The sequence below is a fragment of the Eumetopias jubatus genome, unplaced genomic scaffold (assembly GCF_037043125.1).
Source record: "Eumetopias jubatus isolate StellerSeaLion01/CBP00866 unplaced genomic scaffold, mEumJub1_p1.0 scaffold_5, whole genome shotgun sequence".
NCBI lineage: Eukaryota > Metazoa > Chordata > Mammalia > Carnivora > Otariidae > Eumetopias > Eumetopias jubatus.
The window spans coordinates 31,397,607-31,412,612 of record NW_028274811.1 but is presented as its reverse complement, the minus strand read 5'-3'; the positions used below and the strand labels follow the sequence as shown (position 1 = coordinate 31,412,612).

At 41.6% G+C, this 15,006-nt stretch overlaps 1 protein-coding gene across 11 annotated transcripts in view; it reads left to right on the top strand.

The window, feature by feature from the left end:
- Positions 1–476: 476 nt before the first annotated feature.
- The window catches only part of FAM13B (family with sequence similarity 13 member B), an 88,366-nt gene continuing 73,836 nt past the window's right edge, over positions 477–15,006 (top strand). For all 11 annotated transcript variants that reach the window (XM_088023266.1, XM_028103736.2, XM_028103735.2 and 8 more), the window contains exon 1: positions 477–779. The gene's annotated coding sequence lies outside the window, so the exon portion shown is untranslated. The remainder of the gene's footprint in view (positions 780–15,006) is intronic.

Below are 15,006 nucleotides of genomic sequence, written 5' to 3'. Positions count from 1 at the left end.
TCCCCGATCTGACCCCCAACGCTGGGAATGGGAACGTGAGTCATCGCTTCGGCCTGTCTGGTGGCTTTCGGTCTCCATGCTCCTCACCTGGATAAGGGCACCCGGGTTTTCCGGGCCTTCTGCAGGAGGGCACGGGCCACTCTGCCGAGACCAGGAGACCGCGGTCTTCCAGATTTACTCTTTATCCCTCCTACGTCCCCTCCCGAGTTTTCTCTATCTTCTTTCCAAGCTCCTCTGGCTGAGGACCCCCCCACACCTCCTTTTGGCCCGCGCCCGGCTTCTCGCACTCTAACTCAGGGGCCTACGTTTGGGGCGGGAAAAGCAGGGTGGGTTCTAAAGCCCACACGCTGCTAGGCTGCGGCGAGGGGCTTTGAGGAACCCCCCCACCCCAACAGGGCGCGTACGCCCCGCCTCCGCCCGCGGACCCGCCCCTCCCCTCCCACTTACGTCACGTCCGGCCCGGCCTCCGCCCGCCCTCCGCCCTCCGCTCTCCTCCCGCTCGCCGTTAGGGAGGGTCTGCGCTTCAGCCACTGCTTCAGTCGCCGCTCCTGCCCTCTCTTCCGCGTCTTCGCCGCGGCCACCGCCGGGGGCATCCGGGGGTTGCTTACCGGGCTGGCCCCGCGCCACAGCCGTCGCGTTAGCGTCCTGCCAGCGGCCGCCACAGGAGGAGGCTCGCCGGCCGCGGAGCCACCTGGGGCCTCAGTTCTCGCTCTATTGCCGTCGCCGCAGGTCCTGGAGAAGCGGCCGCGGCCGGGGAACGGGGCGTCGCGGTTCCAACGGTAGGTGAACGGGCGGGTACCCTTATTTGCGCATGCGCCGGTCGCCCAGCGCCGCGGCTCTCCCCCTCTGCGCCCCCCAGCGCCTAATCCCACCCGCGCGGTTCTCAAGGGCGTTGCACGTCGGGGTGCCCGGGTTGGGGGCAGTGCCCTGAAGATGGGCTAGTACGTAGAGCGGGCCCTCTTTCTGCTCGAGCTTGAGGAGATGAAGCCGTGCCCGGGCTGCTGGGGGGTGTGGCAGTCTTCGATTTTTCAGCCGCTGCAATGCGCGTGAGCGGGTGTGCCTTCTTACCTCTTAGCTCCCCCAAAGTCCAAGGCGCAGCAACCCACGCGTTTGCTAGTCTCCCCTGAACACCAGATTGCGCCACCTCCCTGCCGACTTCCTTGATGCTGGTCGGTGAAGTTGGTGCAAAAAAAAAAAAAAAAAAAAAAAAAAAAGTGTGGTTTAATCTGGGCTCAACTGCGCCCCTTTTTAAGATCACGTGAGATGAGTGGTTGCTGACTTCCTTAAATCGCTCGGAGAATATAGCCAAAATTGGTACATTCGGGACTTGTCTAGAATGCACTTTGAATACGCAGGCCGGAGGGGGTACAGCGTTAAGTTTCAGATGGGGCGACTGCTTTCCGAGATAAGGTTATAGGAAATTGAATCGGTTGGCACACTTGACAAGTGAGAAATCGGTAGACTTTTGTTTGTAATTAATTAAAAATCAAACTGAGTTTTAGAAAGGCAGTTGTAGAATTTCATTCGTTTCCGCATTATGCAATTTAATCACCGAGAAAAGTACCTCAGGTTCGACATTTACCTTCTTTTCAAGGAGCTGGTAATCTAAAAATGACAGCCGGAACCACGGTAGTGCATACTGTGGACATTAAATAACTGGGATGCACTTTTAAAGGCAGACATTAAGTGATAGTTTGAAGTAATGACTTTCTGAGTTAATGTGAGGCTGTGTCTTCCAACTTTCCTTTTTCCAAGTACAGTAGCCATACTTCTTGGCCTGGGTTTCTCATGCGGACTGTGCATTTACTAATTACTTGATGAAATTGGACGGGCTCTATTTGTGTCTCCATTGGGAGCTCCTCCTTTATTAATCTATGCTGCTTTTAAAATTAGGGCAGTATTTTCTCCAGTTTAGTTGTGTCACCAATTAGGGATTTTTGATACAACTTAAGTCTTTAGAAAGATGTAGAAAGGCATATCACAGTGTCATAAAATTCTTCACTGAATGAAGTAAATGTTACAGTATGTTTTTTATTAGAATGCCATTGTTTTAGGACAGAAAATGGCTGAAATGAATGCATTGTGACTTGTCACTTTTCCCTCACCAGTAAAATGACGGCTATTTTTATTATCGTTTATGAATAATCTCTCGTCTGTGCATGGCTTCTTCATTGTACACTAGTATTGGAGAATATAATAGTAGAAATTACTGTGGCTATGTTTGAAAAAAATTGTGGTTAAATAATACATAACAAAATTTACAATTTTAACAATTTTTAAATGAACAAGTTATGGCATTAAGTACAGTTACAATGTTGTGCAATCATTACCACTGTCTAAGGAACTTTTTTTATCATCCCAAACAGAGACTCTGTAGACAGTAGTTCCTCATTCCCTTTTACCCCTAACCCCTGGTAACCTTTATTCTATCTTCTGTCTCTATAAATTTGCCTATTCTTGGTACCTCAAGTAGGTGGAATGTGTTTGTCCTTTTGTGTTTGGCTTATTTCATTTAGCATGTTTTCATGGTTCATCTCTGTTATTAGAATTTACTTCCTTTTTAAGGCTGAATTCCATTGTATGTGTATGCAACATTTTGTTTATTCATCTGTTGATGGACATTTGGATTGTTTCTCCCTGTTAAAAAAAACGAAATTCAATTGAATTTAACAGTCTTAACTGGCTTTATTCAACTATTCATGAATCAGGCGGCATCCCATCCAGCAGATCGAAAGGAGCTCTCAGGAGCTGTACAAAATGGAAGGCTTTTATAGGCAGAAGGAGGCGGGACAAGGAAGTTACTAGCAAAGAGTGGGTTGTTTCAGGCAGGTCACCATACTTGGGTGGACAGCCTGAGTCTATCAGACAGATTACCTCACTAGTGCTGACCAGGAAATTCCAGACTGACTGGTTAAGATTACATTCTTGGGGGAGGCAGTTAGGTAGATATTAAGTTTTAGTTTGGTGATTTAGGTTTAGCCTGGGTGACTCCATTTTGGACCCATTGTCTGTCTCTCTTTTTTTTTAAGTAGGCTCCATGCTCAATGTGGGGCTTGAACTCACCCCCAAGGTCAAGCGTTACATGTTCTACTGACTGAGCCAGCCAGGTGCCCCCAGTGGTTTCTTTTTTAACATACGTTTTGCCTGTTGTTAATAATGCCGCTGTGAATGTTTGTGTACAAATGTCTGTTTGAGTCCCTGCTTTTCATTCTTTTGAGTATGTATCTAGCAGTGGAATTGCTGCATCATATGGTAATTCTATGTTTAACTTTTTGGGGAACATCCAAACTGTTTTCCAGGGCTGCTGCACCATTTTGCATTCCTGTTAGCAAAGCACAAGGGTTCCATTTTCTCCACATCCTCTCCTAACAGTTGTTTCTTTCTTTCTTTCTTTTTTTTTTGTGGTTGGTTGGTTGGTTTATTTGTTTGATAGTAGCCATCTTAATGGGGGTGAGCTGGTGTTACATTGTGGTTTTGCTTTTCATTTCCTTAAGAGATAAAGATGTTAGGGAGGCCTGGGTGGCTCAGTCATGAAGCGTCTGCCTTCGGCTCAGGTCATGATCCCAGGGTCCTGGGATCGAGTCCTGCATCAGGCTCCCTGCTCGGCTGGAAGCCTGCTTCTCCCTCTCCCACTCCCTCTGCTTGTGTTCCCTCTCTCGCTGTGTCTCTCTGTCAAAAACTAAATAAAAATCTCAAAAAAAAAAAAGATGTTGAATGTCTTTTCATTTGTGTACCTTTGGAGAAATGTCTGTTCACATTCTTTGCTCATTTTTAGATTTTTTTTGTTTCTTTGTTTTATTTATTTATTTATAAAAATTTATTTATTTATTTATTTCAGAGAGAGAGAGAGAATGAGAGATAGAAAGCACGAGAGGGAAGAGGGTCAGAGGGAGAAGCAGACTCCCTGCCGAGCAGGGAGCCAGATGTGGGACTCGATCCCGGGACTCCAGGATCATGACCTGAGCCGAAGGCAGTCGCTTAACCAACTGAGCCACCCAGGCGCCCTGTTTTATTTATTTTTTTAAAGACATTTGACAGAGAGAGACATAGCCAGAGAGGGAACACCAGCAGGGGGAGTGGGAGAGGAAGAAGCAGGCTTCCCGCTGAGCAGGGAGCCCAGTGCGGGGCTCTGTCCAAGGACCCTGGGATCATGACCTCAGCCGAAGGCAGACCCTTAACGACTGAGCCACCCAGGCACCCCTCTTTGTTGTTACTTAAAACATTTTTAAAACTATTTTTAATATTAAATTTTTAATTTAATTTTTAAAATATTTTTAAAAATGTTTTTATTTTTATTTTTCTTTAAGATTTTATTTATTTGACAGAGAGAGACGCAGCGAGAGAGGGAACACAAGCAGGAGGAGCGGGAGAGGGAGAAGCAGGCTTCCTGCTGGGCAGGGAGCCTGATGCTGGCTCGATCCCAGGATCTGGGATCATGACCTGAGCCGAAAGCAGACGCTTAACGACTGTGCCACAATAGCTTTTTAAAGTTATTTTATACATGAATTAAATCTTTTATCTGAAAAGCTGTTCCAAAAGTGAATACAATACTGAAATTTAAAAAATAGAACTAGAAAATTTCCGTTTTATACATGGATAAACAACAGAGAGACTGATGATATCTGAAAAAGGTTTCCAGTTATATGGTAGGTCACTCTATATATATTTAGAACCCAACTAGATGTATGTCAGTACCAAGAACTTCTATCACTTCAATTTTACAAAGGTACATCCATTAAATAAAGGCCCTGTCTTCACCAGTGAGTAACATTACCCCTTCTAAACTTCCCTTTGTTTTTATTGAGTGTTTTATTAACATGGGTAGGGGCAGAGGAGGAGATTACTTGGTAGAGAAAAAGGAGTTGTAGTATGCACACATGAACTTGACCTGAGTCACTGTTGCCCAAGTGAGGCAGTAAGCTAATATGTGAATAGGTTCAATTTGGGGCCTTGTAGAAGAGCTGACTTTGATTGGAAATGGAAATAAGGAAGGATATTTGGAATGGAATGGAATAAAAGCAATTTTGCCTTAAAATCATGTGGTGTACCGAATACATAGTAGTAGTAATGGGATTACAAGAGTAACTCATTATCAAATTCATTTATTCATTCACCAAATATTTATCTCCTTCTAAATTCCAAACTTAACAAGCAGTCACTTGGTGACAGTTGTATAACTTCGTAAATTTACTAGGCATCATTGAATTATACACTTGAAAAGAGTGAATTTTGTGGTACGTAAAATATACCTTAATAAAGCTGTTTTTTGTTTTTTTAAACAACCCACCAGCAGACTTCATGGAGCTTATGCTGTCTTGGGAGAATAAGACATTAAACACAGAAAGAAGTATATAATAAAACTTACGATGAATATTTTGGAGCCAAGGAATGATATGCCTGGAGAGAATTTAACGGGGAGAGATCATTAGATAGAATAGGTTGGAGAAAGTCCCTCCAAGAATGGTACTTGAGTAAGAGCTGAAGATGAGTAGGATGAAGTGGGGAGAGTGTTTTAGGTAGATGAACCAGGATGTGTAAAAGTCTTAGGTTGAGGAAAATGAAGTGGATTTTAGAGGATAACTTAATGAAATTTACCGGATTTCTGTTAGAGGGAAATACTCCAATCTTTTCTGCCAAATTATTACTTAGCTATAGTGTGTATTTTCTTTTTTTAAAGATTGTATTATTTTTTTGCTAGAGAGAGAGTGGGTGGGAAGGGAGAGCACACAAGCAAAGGGAGTGGCAGGCAGAGGGAAAAGCAGGCTCCTTGTGGAGCGGGGAGCCTGATGGCAGAGGATCCTGGGATCCAGGGATCATGACCTGAACCAAAGGCAGAAGCTCAACTGACTAAACCACCCAGGCACGCTCTAGTGTATATTTTCTTTTCCTTTTGTATATGATGCATGATAATTCATATCTCGTTGATTTTAAGCAATTTTCAGAGGAATGTCTCTTAAGTTTATTATTGTCCTTTTTAGGGATAGAAAAACAACATGTTGAGCTGTTTACTTATTTTTTTTATTATATTCTTTTTTTTTAAAGATTTTATTTGAGAGAGAGACAGAGCATGAGAGAGGGGAGGGTCAGAGGGAGAAGCAGACTTCCCAGTGAGCAGGGAGCCTGACGTGGGGCTCGATCCCAGGACCCCGGGATCATGACTTGAGCTGAAGGCGGGTGCTTAACCGCCTGAGCTGTTTACTTATTCTTAAAATATTTTTGCTTTTATCAAGCTGCTGTTCCATACATTTGGAGAGGAAAAGTAAAAAGAAACAAGAATTTTTTTTTATTGTTGAAGTATATTTGACATTGCAATGTTAAATTAGTTTCAGGTGTGTATCACAGTGACTCAACAGTTCTATACATTATTCAGTGCTCACCACAGTAATTGTGGTTACCATATATCAGCATTATTACAGTATTGTTAATATATTCCCTTTGCTGTACTTTTCAACTCCATGACTTAAAACTGGAAGTTTATACCTCTTAATCCCCTTCATCTATCTTACCCATTTCTCTGTATTTATGAATCTGTTGTTTATTTTATCACTATATGAATATAAGTTAAATCATATGTTATTTTTCTTTCTCTGATTTACTTCTCTTGGGCATAGTATCTTCATCCATCCATGTTGTGGCAAATGGCAAGATCTCATTCTTTTTTATGTCTGAATATTACTCCATTGTGTGTGTGTGTGTGTGTGTGTGTGTGTGTGTGTGTGTACACCACATCTTCTTTATCCATTCATGGGACATTTGGGTTGTTCTTATATCTTGGCTGTTGTGAATAATGCTTCAGTAAACATAGGGGTGCATCTGTCTTTTTGAATTAGTGTTTTCATTTTCTTTGGATTAGTACCCAGTAGTTTGAAAACCACTTATTGATTGATATAGTGGGTGCTTAGTTGATTGGCAAGGAAGTGGGTGGTGGGAGGGTAGGTGCTTTGTGGTCCTAATTTGGGGAAAAAACACTAGTCACAGTGAATTAAAAATTGAGAAAGGCAGGGGCGCCTAGCTAGCTCTGTTAGTGGAGCATGAGACTCTTGATCTTGGGGTTGTGAGTTTGAGCCCCATGTTGGGTGTACAGATTGCTTAAAAAAAATAAAATCCTTAAAAAACATTGGGGGGCACGCCTGGCTGGCTCAGTTGGTTAAGCGTCCAACTCTTGATCTCAGCTCAGGTCTTGATCTCAGGGTTGTGAGTTCAAGCCCCATGTTGGTTTCCACATTAGGCATGGAGCCTACTTAAAAAAAAATTTGGAAAGGCAAAGGAACTCAAATTTAGAATCAGATGAGAGAATTTTTATAGGAAAAGCAGACCATATTATGGTTGATTGTAGAATAACTTTTGAAAAATAATTTCCAAAGATAAACTTTTTTCTACTAAGGAATATTGTAGTGTTTGAATATTGATTTTTGAGTGGCATGTACAGAATGTTTGTTTTATAAATTAGGAATATATCATATATTTCACTGAAATTTTATTTTTTTTTCTTAAAGATCTTATTTATTTGACAGAGAGAGACACAGCAAGACAGGGAACACAAGCAGGGGGAGCAGGAGAGGGAGAAGCAGGCTCCCCGCCGACCAGGGAGCCCGATGCGGGCTTGATCCCAGGACCCCGGGATCACGACCTGAGCCAAAGGCAGACGCCCAACGACTGAGCCACCCAGGCGCCCCTTCACTGAAAATTTAAACAAAGTTTTCAGTGATGATTGTAGTCATTGTTGCCTGAAAGAATATCCACTTAAAAGATAACAGTCTTAAGAGTTCTAGTCACTAGTTCAGTGACTTTGAACCAGTTTCTTCTGCTTTCTGAGATTTTTTTTTGTTCCTATTCTGAGAGAGGGAATGGTGATCTGTTGTGAGGATTCATTTGGTTAGTGAACTGGAAAGTACACTAAATGATAGCATCAGTTCAGATATTGGAGTTCTACTTTTTTTTTTTTTAATAAAGATTTTATTTGTTTGAGACAGAGACAGCAGGAGTGGGGGTAGGGGCAGAGGGAGAGGGAGAAACAGGCTCCCCGCTGATCCGGGAGCCTGACACGGGGATGGGGCTCTATCCTAGGACCAGGAGATCACGACCTGAGCTGAAGGCAGATGCCCAATCATCTGAGCCCAGGCACCCCTGGAGTTCTACTTTTGTTTAGTGTTCACCAGTGAGGAAACAAAGGAGAAGTCATATCTTTTGCTTTCAAAGTTCAAAATCTAGTGGGGAGGACACATACAAAAATAAGTATATTAAGTGCTTTTTTTTGTTCATGTGCTAGCTTTCCTTTCTTTCTTTTCTTTCTTTCTTTTCTTTTCTTTTCTTTTTCTTTCTTTTCTTTCTTTCTTCCCCCAGAGCAGTTTCTATTCAAGTTTGTGCAAAAGAGAAATGTCCTGATTTCAAGGGACCCAAGAACAGGTTGTAGGATTACCCATAATATCCCTTACATGAAAAAAATGAAGTGTTATAGTTTTGTATTAATGTGCAATAAGAAGTGATAAACTAGTCTTCTTAAAACCTTGCTCATTAGTTTGTAGTAGGCGCTGGGTGTGCATGTTTTCAATGGAAAAGAGGTGAAAGGTTACTAGAATAGAGTCTGGAAGAGTCAAAATTTGTCCATATTGAGATTACATGCACACATTTAACTGTCTACAGTGTGTGTTCTCTATAATGCATATATGCTTTCTCAGATATTTTTGGTCACCTTCTAAATTGTAGTGCTATTTTTAAAAAAGGATCACTCACTCATTGTGCTAGTACTTAGTGTGAAGAGCTAATTTAGCTGATAAGTCACTTTGACTTAATGGAAAATCATGCTCCATTAGTGGACCAGTGACGCTGGAGTGCTTGTGGGAAAAGGGAATCTATCAGGAGGCATCTTCTAGAACATTCAGGCTTACCTTTTAATCAGGAGACAGGCATTTAAAGTGTTACCTTTCCGGGGCGCCTGGGTGGCTCAGTCGTTAAACGTCTGCCTTCGGCTCAGGTCATGGTCCTGGGATCGAGCCCCGCATTGGGCTCCCTGCTCAGTGGGGAGCCTGCTTCTCCCTCTCCCACTCCCCCTGCTGGTGTTCCCCCTCTCATTGTGTCTCTGTCAAATAAATAAAATCTTTTAAAAAAAAAGAGTTACCTTTCCTCATGTAGATTTTTTTTAAGATTTATTTATTTGAGAGATAGAGAGTGAATGTGCATAGGGGGAGGTACCTCGTGGTCTCCTTGGCTTTTTGAATCAGAATTGAGGCTGCTTTCCAAGTGTCGGACACTTAGCCAACTGAGCCAGGTACCATGCTCGTTTTATTTTTTAATCTACCTACCTACCTTTCTCTCTTTCTCTCTTTCCCTTTCTCTTCTTTCTTTCTTTCTTTCTTTCTTTCTTTCTTTCTTTCTTTTCTTTCTTTTCTTTCTTTTCTTTCTTTTCTTTCTTTTCTTTCTTTTCTTTCTTCTTTCCGTTCTTTCGTAATCTCTACTCCCAGTGTGGGGCTCAAACTTATAACCCCGAGATCAAGAGTCACATTCTCTACTGATTGAGCCGGCCAGGTGCCCCCAGTAGTGCTCATCTTAATGTTCTGGTTTCTTAAGACTTAAAACACTTAGATTAGAAAGATTTGCAGTTAGATCCACCAGTATATTTTAGCATCATCATTTACAAATTTTAAAGTCAAGCTGAGTAACTTGAGGCTCATAATACTTTTTATTTATTTATTTGAGAGAAAGAGTGAGTGAGTGAGCACGGGGCAGAGGGAGAGGGAGAGAGAGAGTCTTTTTTTAAGATTTTATTTATTTATTTGAGAAAGAGAGAATGAGAGATAGAGAGCGTGAGAGGGAGGAGGGTCAGAGGGAGAAGCAGACTCCCCGCTGAGCGGGGAGCCCGATGTGGGACTCGATCCCGATGTGGGACTCGATCCCGGGACTCCAGGATCATGACCTGAGCCGAAGGCAGTCGCTTAACCAACTGAGCCACCCAGGCGCCCTGGGAGAAAGAGAGTCTTAAGCAGACTTTGTGCCCGCAGTGGAGCCCCACTCAGGACTGGGTCTCACGATCCTCAGATCCTGAGATCACCACCTGAGCTGAAACCAAGAGTCCAACTGACTGTGCCACCCAGGTGCCCCACTTTCAGTTTATATATATATATATAATAGTGTCTGATTCATAGCATTATTCTAGGTGTGAGAAATAACTTGTAAAGTGCTTCAGATATTTTTGTAAGTAATAGTTATTTTTCCTTCATGACTTGATTATCTTCAGTTATTGTGGAAAGTAGATGTGGCAGCCATTTTTGATGTTTTATTTAGTTTTTAATCACTTAAGGAGATGCCCCTTCTTGTTAATCTTAACTTCGAATAGACAGTATTGTTTCTTGTTTATGTCTTTATTCAACATATATTTAAAAAATTAAATTATGTGTCATGCATTGGGTGAGGCCTTTAGTGTTACAAAGATGAAACGACAGGGTTCCTACCTTCACAGATCCTCTCTATTGAGAGACAGACATACTTTAATTCTGTGAGATAATTGCTATAAAAGTCATGGTATATTAGGAGCAAAGAAGAAGGAGAACTGTATGCTTCGGAAAATTAGGCAAGGTTTGATAGGAAATTAGAATTGGACTAAAATATCAATAGAAGTTTGGTGAACTGGATGGGATTGGTTAGGGTAGTGGTAGGTTATGGTGTTGAGTTACCACTTCAGGCATAGAAAATGGTATGTGTAGAGCCTGAGAGCTGTGGATTATGGACTTCAAGTAACTTAAGTATTGCTGGAGAGTAGAGTGAGGTGAAAGAGTGGCAGGAAGGGAGATTTTACTGGTAGGTAAAGTACTTGTAGGCCATGCAATGGGGTTTAGGGTTTAGTTTGTATGCTGGAGGTTCTTAAATCTTTCTATGCATTGTAATCACCTGAAGAGCTTATTAAACATGAGGTCCAGGCCATGTTCTCATGGATGCTGGATTGGGGTTGTGGCTTTGTACTCTGTATATTGAACAAACTCCTCCCCATCCTCAGACGAAGTTAGAGAAACAGTACGTTAGGCCACTGGTCTCAGAAGTGAGGTACTTGGTTTTTTTTTTTAATTTTTAAATATAAGTATTGTTGACAGAAAATACTGTATTAGTTCCAGGTGTACAACATAGTGATTTGACATTTATATACATTAGGAAATGCTCACTGCAATAAGTACAGTTACCATCTGTCACCATACAGAGTTATCACATTATTATTGACTGTATTCCCTGTGGTGTACTTTTCATCTCTGTGACTTACTTATCTTATTACTGGAATTTTGTACCTCTTAATACCTTTCATCTATTTGCCCTTCTCCCTCCCCTCTGGCAACTACCATTTTATTCTCTGTGTTTGAGTCTATTTCTGGTTTTTGTTTCGTTTCTTAGATTCCACATACAAGTGAAATTGTGTGGTATTTGTCTTTCTCTCTGATTTATTTCACTTAGTGTAATATCCTCTAGGTCCATACATGTCGTTGCAAATGGCAAGATCTCATTCTTTTTTATGGCTGAGTAATATCTCATTGTCTGTATATACCACATCTTCTTTATCCCTTCATTCATTGATGGATACTGAGTTTGCTTCCATATCTTGGCTACTGTATATAATGCTGCAGTAAGCATTGGAGTGCAGGTATCTTTTCAGAATAGTGTTTTCATTTTCTTTGGGTAAATCCTCATAAGTGGGATTACTGGATTGTATGGTATTTCTGTATTTATTTATTTATTTTTAAAAGATTTTATTTATTGGACAGAGAGAGACACAGCGAGAGAGGGAACACAAGCAGGGGGAGTGGGAGAGGGAGAAGCAGGCTTCCTGCTGAGCAGGGAGCCCGATGCGGGGCTAGATCCCAGGACCCTGGGATCATGACCTGAGCCGAAGGCAGACGCTTAACGACTGAGCCACCCAGGCTCCCCACTATTTCTGTATTTAATTTTTTGAGGTACTTTTTTTTTTTTTAAGATTTTATTTATTTATTTGACAGAGAGAGACACAGCGTGAGAGGGAACAGAAGCAGGGGGAGTGGGAGAGGGAGAAGCAGGCTTCCCGCCGAGCAGGGAGCCCGATGTGGGGCTCGATCCCAGGACCCCGGGATCATGACCTGAGCGTAAGGCAGATGCTCAACGACTGAGCCACCCAGGCGCCCCTTTTGAGGTACTTCTATACTGTTTCCTGTAGCGGCTGCACAAGTTTACTTTCCCACCAACAGTGCAAGAGGCTTCCCTTTTCTCTATATACTTGCCAACACTTGTTATTTCTTTTTTTTTTTTAAATGTTTTTTATTTATTTATTCATAAGAGTCAGAGAGAGAGAGAGAGAGAGAGAGGCAGAGGGAGAAGCAGGCTCCCTGCCTAGCAGGGAGCCCGATGCGGGGCTCGATCCCAGGACCCCGGGATCGTGACCTGAGCCGAAGGCAGACGCTTAACCATCTGAGCCACCCAGGTGCCCCATCACTTGTTATTTCTTTTTGATACTAGCCGTTCTGACAGGTGTGAGGTGATATCTCATTGTGGTTTTGATTTACATTTTCCTGGTTAGACCAATGTTACACATCTTTTCATGTCTGTTGGCCATCAGTATGCCTTTGAAAGTGTGTGTGTGTGTGTGTGTAGCAGTGATAGTAAAATTTTTTTTTTGACATTTTAAGGATTTTATTTATTTGAGAGAGAGAGCCCGAGGGGGAGGGAGGGGAGAAATGGGGAGAGAGGAAGGGGGAAAGAATCCCAGGCTGACTCTGCACTGACGGGGCTGGATCTCACAACCCTGAGAGCATGACCTGAGCTGAGACCAAGAGTCTAATGCTTAATCGACTGAGCCACCCAAGGTGCCCCGCAATTTGTTTTTATGTATTAAAATTATTTTTGTGTATGTTTTATTATATATATTAGTATATTATTTACTATTTTAGAAATATGCATACAATACAAAAATGAAGGGTAGATTCATAATTTTTTTCCTGATCAAAAATTTGGAGTCCGGGACTCTAGGCAGTGGAAAACAATTGAGGAATTTTGTCCAGGGGGGGATTTGGGTTAGATTTTAGTTTTGAGGAGATTAGTGAGGAGAATAGATGAGGGGACTTAGTTACAGGGGTTTCATCTCCCTCTGGCTTTATTACTTTGTTTTGATTGGGATAGCTTGAAATCATGGTTGGAGGTTATAAAATAATTGACTGTGGTCATGAAACCCTTTTGAGAGTTTTTCAAAATGAACCAGGCTGTTTACCAGTAGCTTATCTACAGGGACAACCAATTTTTGCCTGAATACATTAAATAAGAGAGGAATAAAAGTTGTCTCAAGGTAAAATGGTTTACATTTAGTGTGTTTTAATCTTTGAAATATATGTGCTATATCTAGTATCTTATTATGGCAACTGTAGTCCTACAAAATAGGCTTAATTCCATTGTTCATTGTAGTTTTGTGGAATGACCACGGAGGAAGATTGTACTCTCAAGTAGTATGTTAAAGTGCACTCAGATGAACAAGTCCTCAGGCATAAGGGTAAAAATTGTCACAAGGTGTACTTCATACTCTTTTTTTTCTGTTTCTTTTAAGGTAAGGAAGTTCCTAAACTTTTGAGTGTTATAGCTCTTTAATTTAAAATACTTCTGATCCTGAATTCTGTTTTATCCTATAATACTTAATGGCATAGTCAGTATGAATTTAATGATAGATTTAATTGACTTGGTGTTTTCCTTGATCAAAATAGCATCTATGAACATATGACAGGTAACTTTATGCGCTCTTTTATTTTTTTTAAAGATTTTATTTATTTATTTGACAGAGAGAGACAGCAAGAGCAGGAACACAAGCAGGGGGAGTGGGAGAGGGAGAAGCAGGCTCCCCGCTGAGCCGGGAGCCCGATGCGGGACTCGATCCCAGGACCCTGGGATCATGACCTGAGCCGAAGGCAGACGCTTAACGACTGAGCCACCCAGGCGCCCCACTTTATGTGCTCTTGAGACATTTGTTCAGCCTGTTTGTTTGGTGTACTGTTAAGGGTTTCAGACAAATGAATGCCTTGTCAGTTTTTCAGATCAGGAAGGAATCACTGATTTAGCATTTTGGGAACCTTCATAGAGCTATCTTTGTTCAGTTTGAATGAAGGTAGTGCCTTCTGAATGAAGAGGTGTCTTTTCCTTTGCTTTGATGAAATGTTTAGAGCTTGCTAATGAAAACCTAAATATAAGGAGCAGGGGTAAATTTATTTGCCTTAAACTTTGGTTCATTGACTTAGAGTCAGACAGTGTAATTGTCTACAAACTTAAATCTCTTTTCCCAAAGTTTACCATCTTTATTGAGGCCCAGCTCCCTGCTGACTTTTTCCTCATAGTAAATTAGTGATAGGGATTTGTTTTTCTTTTTGGCTTTAGCAGTTATTGAGGTAGCTCTTAAATTTTTCTGTGTGAATTGTATCCTATTTTATCAAAAAGCATTTAGGGCAAAAGTGAATTTTCTCATTCTATTCATTTTGAAAGTAGAACTTTTTTTTTTTTAGATTTTTTTTATTGATTTGACAGAGACACAGCGAGAGAGGGAACACAGCAGGGGGAGTGGGAGAGGGAGAAGCAGGCTTCCCGCCGAGCAGGGAGCCCGATGTGGGGCTCGATCCTAGGACCCTGGGATCATGACCTGAGCCAAAGGCAGACGAAGGAAGATGCTCAACGCCTGAGCCACCCAGGTGCCCCAAAAGTAGAACTTTTTCACATGAAAATGACATTTTATCTTGGCAGATGTTGCTCTTCCCACAGATGGTTTATTTGCAAAACGATAAAACTTTATTAGTATGTCTCAGATCGAATCTTAGTACTGTTACATTGTTTTGTTAAATTGTTGGCCTTGAAAAGACTTAATCTTCAGTCCAACTTTAATTTCTTTTTTATTGCTATATAGAAAATGTAGTAGTTTCTAAATGTGCTGGATAACATACTAGGGCCGAATAGGATAGGTTCTTGAAATGTGGTTGAAAGAGATCTTTTATTTTTCTTTTTTGGATAGAGAAGTATATTTTATTT